Source organism: Pavona decussata, unplaced genomic scaffold, assembly GCF_977016875.1.
Source record: "Pavona decussata unplaced genomic scaffold, jaPavDecu1.1 SCAFFOLD_156, whole genome shotgun sequence".
Taxonomy (NCBI): domain Eukaryota; kingdom Metazoa; phylum Cnidaria; class Anthozoa; order Scleractinia; family Agariciidae; genus Pavona; species Pavona decussata.
Genome location: NW_028145568.1, coordinates 994,001 through 1,000,000, shown reverse-complemented (window position 1 = coordinate 1,000,000; position 6,000 = coordinate 994,001). Strand labels below are relative to the sequence as shown.

General features: G+C 39.8%; 1 protein-coding gene across 1 annotated transcript in view; it reads right to left on the bottom strand.

The window, feature by feature from the left end:
• The window catches only part of LOC146465159 (uncharacterized), a 166,075-nt gene extending 162,795 nt beyond the window's left edge, over positions 1-3,280 (bottom strand). Inside the window, exon 1 of the mRNA XM_085128814.1 lies at positions 3,150-3,280. The gene's annotated coding sequence lies outside the window, so the exon portion shown is untranslated. The remainder of the gene's footprint in view (positions 1-3,149) is intronic.
• Between the last annotated feature and the right edge of the window lie 2,720 nt (positions 3,281-6,000).

The following is a 6,000-nucleotide window of genomic DNA, read 5'->3' as shown; positions in this document are numbered from 1 at the left end:
CGGAAGTCAGAAGTCCGAAGTCGGAAGTCCCTCCTCGGCTTTCGTAGATTTCAGACCAAATTGCGCTCCACTCAGTTCAATTACCATTATAAATTACAAGCGGTTAAAGCAAGAATTCTTTTTGATATCCACACAAGTTTTAGGCTCAAGAACCGAAATCGGTGTAAGATAAGATGGCTGAATCTTGGTCAAGTTTCAGTCCTTATTCACTTTCTCCGAACAAGAGTTTTATTTTATTTGTCCCGGTCTATTATATTTCACTGCAATTCACGTGCTGTGAATATTTATCATATTTGCACGACTTCACGTAATCATAAATATTCAAAGCACGTGAATAGCAGAATTCAGAATTCTGTAACATAAGAAAAGTACAGAAGCTGAAAGAAAGTTTAAAATGTTTGTTTCATTTAGTTAGTTAGTTAGTTAGTTAGTTAGTTAGTTAGTTAGTTAGTTAGTTAGTTAGTTAGTTAGTTAGTTAGTTAGTTAGTTAGTTAGTTAGTTAGTTAGTTAGTTAGTTAGTTAGTTAGTTAGTTAGTTAGTTAGTTAGTTAGTTAGTTAGTTAGTTAGTTAGTTAGTTAGTTAGTTAGTTAGTTAGTTGGTTGGTTGGTTGGTTGGTTGGTTGGTTGGTTGGTTGGTTGGTTGGTTGGTTGGTTGGTTGGTTGGTTGGTTAGTTAGTTGTTCTTGGAGCATGTACTAGTGAACTATAAACAAAATTACAAGGTTAGCGAGCAGCTGTTGAAACACATATACTATCGTTTAATTAAATAGTTTTTTTATAGCTGCATATTTGAAATTTCAGTAAAAACATTCAAATTTTAAACCTGATTGCTCAGCTGAACAGAGCTAACACCAAAAAGCAAATTAACAGCTCTCTTGATGACAAAACTTGAAAAGTGAAGGTTCGACTGTAATTAACTTAGAACGTATTCAATTTTGCTGAGGTGTCGAAGTGAATAAGCACCGCCCGGCTTTAAAAGGGAACTACTATTTGGCGAAATAGTATTTTAAGTAATGATAACAAAGCATAAACATGTATTTCAGCGCGAATTCAACGCTCCAAAAAGCGTGGGATTATCGCTTATTAAATGTTACAAAGCATGAAAACAAAGCAAAATTGGCAGGATCCCTTTACGGCTGAATGCGACTTTTAAAATGTAAATATAATGAAGCGACGTATTCATTGAAGTGAATCTGAAAAACGGGTCTGAAAAGACCAAAGCGTCAATGTGCGGATTATTTATAGAAACTATAATTTAACTCAAATGACAATTAAGGAGTCAAAGTTCCAAAACCTAAATTCCTTAATCTAAGCTAAATGCATACTTGAACTATTTTTATTAATTTTAACTTTCTCAACCGCACCAGCACATAAGGCCTAGTTCATACGTCGAATATAATTCAGACGACTGATTTAATTCGAATTGACTTCGTCTGCAAGACGACAATAATAGAGATTCGATTTAGACGACATGACATGGGATGGTGAAACTTGGTGTGGAGAACCTACGACGATTCCAGATTCAAGAAAACGACGAATCGATATTACGTTAACGTATTTTCAAATGTATGCATTCGATGCGTCTGAACTACGACGTCTGAACTCACACGCTTTTTAGACATTTCATCCGTTAAAGCGATGTTATGAAAATTATTTGACATCGGATTTCTAAACAAACACTGTTATTTCAAGACGTGTTTGCCTACTCGTCAAAATGGCGTCGAAAACCGCGATAAGGCCTATTGAATTCCACGAACGGTTTTATACGTCGTTTTACTGACGAATTTAATTTCTTTTATTATTCCACTATTATGTCATTTCACCAAATAAGGTCAAGAGAACGCGCAAAATATGAGACCGCAATACACTGTAGTGTCCTGGTTTGACCGGTTTACAACAGAGCGAATACGGACGGAAAAGGCAGAAAAAAGGATGGCCGGACTGGACGAAGAATAGTTTTTGAAACGATGCAAGCTCGAAAACAAATTTTTAGCATGCCAATCAATGTCATTTATCTTTTCATTTTATCCAATCAAATTAAAGACATTTAACTGGCTTTCTGTGTTGTTTACGTCATTCGTAATTTCGTCATTCGTCATTCCACAGACACAGGCCCTCATGACTCAATGCGTTGATTTTTTGTCGCTTTTAATCACATCTTCTAACCACTCCTATTACATGTAGGTCGGACACTAAGCGGAAAAAGTTTTGAAACTTCCCTCGTCCGTTTCTCGTAGTTCTTGAACTAAATTGCTCGCAAAACCTTGAGACTGTTGTCATCTTGTGGAAGTCAATTTTCTCGATTGACTTGTCTCTTAATTAATGAGCTCATACTACATACACAAAGCAAAACCCACACTACAAGCCAGCAACCCGGTTTTTTTTTTTCCTTGGCCAGTAAGCCGTATCAACAAAAGGAAATGATTTTTTAAGACCTGAAAGGATCTCTGCCGTACAATATTATTAGGTAATATTGTTAAATATCATTTGCATGATAGACAGCCAACGAGGAAATCTATCATTATCATGGCTCATATATCATGGCAGCTAAGCCAATCAAATCCCTGGAATTGCATTATACAATGATCCAGTTTTTGATAAAACTAATTATCTGTGGTTGAAAAAGAGATTCCAAACATTCCTTTTCCGTTCGTGCCATCGCTGACATGTAAAGCGTTACTAAAATTCGACGCAATCCCTCCATTACATTCTGTGTAAACAAACTAACGTTAAGCGAGTTAAGCTAACATTATCTTAACTCTTATATTATCAATGATACGTACGAGCTATGTAGCCTGCGAACACAGATGTCTTTCTGGCTGTCGCTTCTCTCAATCAAAACACGCGGAAATTACTGTCAAATTAAGAAAACCGCCTATTGTTCCGTGACCAATCAGAGGCAAAATCAACCACAAGAAAAAAAAAACACACAAACCACAAAAAACAATTACCTTGACAGCTTGTGGTTTTCCCTCTCGAATCTGATTGGTTTTCTTTGCAAACACAATGAACACTCTAAAAATATTCCTTGCGTTCACAATTTTACATAGTTTCACAGTAAAAGCAATCAGCCGCTACAACTGCACATTTGGTCGGACATTTGATAACAATTTGCACAGAACGTTCTAGTTTACGTCACAAATTTTCTCACCTCAACTAAAAGGAATCAGCTGACTAGAAGACCAACTGTTTCGAAGAGGCTTTTGTTAAGCATTCCAATCTGTTTGCTCGCACAAGTGATGACGCCTTGTGACACCTTCCAGCCTTCAGACAAATCCCTCATTCTCGTCCCCAGAGCCAGCGCGGCTTTTTCATTGATTGGCGAGGCGACCGCTGACAAAAAGATCCGAGTGTAGAGTGAGTACGAGATTACAATGCAATGGAAAATGGCCCAATTTCGATGCCTGAAACTGCGAGGCTCCGGGGAATAAACCAATATAAACTCAACAATTCATTCCCCAAAGCCTCGCAGTGATGTTTATTGTTTCAGAGTGAATTTGAATTGCGTTCGACGTAAGTTCGACGTAGGAAGAACGCTTCCTAATACGGATTTGAGTCGAGATTCTCTGGGACTTGTCGTGGATGGGTCGATGGATCTTGAGACGCACATCTGGCATCTTTTGCAGGGGCGGATTCCATCACAAAGAGAGAGAGCCTGGGATCGAGATTAGCGTGGGCTTGTTGACATCGAACGCACTCTCTAAGGCCCGGTTCAGACGCCGTCCTTCACATACCGTGTAGCACGAAAATTTTGCGGGAGTTTTATTTTGCGGATTGGCGATTTTTTGTGTTTTGCGGGAACAAATTTTTGCGGTTCGAGATGACTGAAATTTCTGCTGGGAACTAATTTTTGCGATGCTCTGGTTCGAGCAGCAGAATATTTAAGTGAAAGAAACCTGAATGTTTTCAACTTTTATTGTACGGTCAACTGAGTCACAGTTCACTCTAGTGACATATTAGAGACATATCACTGTAATACCTTACTGTGCAAAGGGACTGAACAACAACAAAACAAAAAGCCTACCCCTACCATGCACAGCCAAACACAGTTTCGTTAATATGGTTTGCCACGACGCTATTATCGTATTTTATTTTGTAAGAAAGCAGTATGAATGTTTGAATTACCGTAGCTGAAACCTTTCTAGGCATACAGAGGGGCTTTTGAGTGAAAGATGTACTTTAAGACCTAACTGGGAGCGACCTGCTAAAATGCAAAACTATGCCCTTTCGCAACGAGCAATGAGACAGACTGGTTGGTCTGCTGCACGATTCAAGTCTGTGCGTTCCTTCAGATGACCCATTCGTGCCAATCTAATGTAGTGAATTACTTTACTCTTGACAGTTGCTTTTCCCAATGGAAAGTCATGTAGTGTTCTTGTTTAAGTCCAATATATATATCGCTCCAGTGGCATAAGTCTATTAGAAGCGGAGTTTTAAATTTGACTGAAGGGAGTTAATTTTTGCGGCATTTTATTTTGCGGGTGTTTTTTTCTGCGGGAACTAATGTTTGTGGATCGAGGTCAATCCGCAAAATCCGCAAAAATTAGAACCCGCAAAATTTTCATGCTACACGGTAAGCCGAATCGAATTTAGACCGACCCAAATTATTAATCCTGGCTGAATTGATTCAGACGCTGCACTTAATTGAGCCGAAGTTAATAAACTGAAGCATATTATGACCGAAAAAAATTGCAGATTTATAATAATTTATACATTTGATTCGGCTCATGTGAAGTACGGCGTCTAATCATGAATCAATCAATCAAAGCCGGTCCACAGCCGTTATTCCCGGCTGAGCCAGGCGGGAAAAACGGCTGAGCTGATCCGAATTAGTTCGGTCGTTCTGAATTGATTCAGACGCCGTACTTCACATGAACTTAATTCATTGAATTTGATTCGGCTCATGTGAAGTACGGCGTCTGAACCGGGCGTAATCTACGATTGTTGCTAGTATTTAGAAACGGAATTGTCGTTTCCAGAGCCTACAATCTTTTTGTCAGCGGTTGGATGGTAGGAATAACTGTCGGTCTAGCCTGCGTAGCAAGCGTTTGTGCGAGGTTTTGTGCATTTTTTGATGTTTGAACGCGTGGAAATATCTCCGCGCTGTCAGGAAGCGAAAAACGCGCAAAAGGCTAGTGGAACTGATACAGGAGCCTGGAATGCTGAATGCTGGAGTATACTCAGTATATTTAGTGCACAGTACACAGCCATCCTGATCTGGTCGATTGACGATTGGTCGCCTCATCACTGCTTACAGTGACCATTTTACTATATTTCTTTACGTTTCTGTAAAATTGCATTTGGTGGCAAACAATAAATACGTACGTCACTGACGCCGGAAAACACCGGATATTGCGTGGCTACCGAAGAGCTAACTTGAGTATAAGAGAAGGGAGGGGAGGGGAAAAGAGTGCCCTTCCCCGACCGACGTGGGGGGGGGGGGGGGGGATGTAATGCGATTATGGTGAATGTGAGGAGTTCGAAGGAGACACGTAAGTTTCTTGTAGTTGTAACATTCCTCCGACGAGGCATACCAAACAGCTAGATGAGAAGACGAAGCCCTCGGCTGGCCAGTTCGAGAACCAAAGGGCAAGTATACAGTGGGACCCCGCTCTACGAACACCCAACGAAACGCTCGTATATTTTCTATAAAATTAACCCGCTTAATACGGACACCGGTTAATACAAAGAGCGGACACGTTGCTGTGTCCCGAGTGACAAACTCTCCTACATCGTCAACCCCGCTTTACAGACACCTGTTTTCTTCGCATGCGCACTGTCTATCTTTCATTGTAACAATTATATGCTACTTGTAGACATTGTACCAGTTTCAAATAATGACAAAAATACGGTAGCAAAATAGTGTGATATGTTTGATCAGTCTGTCTTTCTTCCGGTGTTTGATCCCTGTACTCTAGTCCTTTAATAAAGTTTTCTGCCTCCTATGCCTAGACAAAAGCTTTACTTCCTTGGCCAAATTACTGCAGTCATTGTTTGTAGTC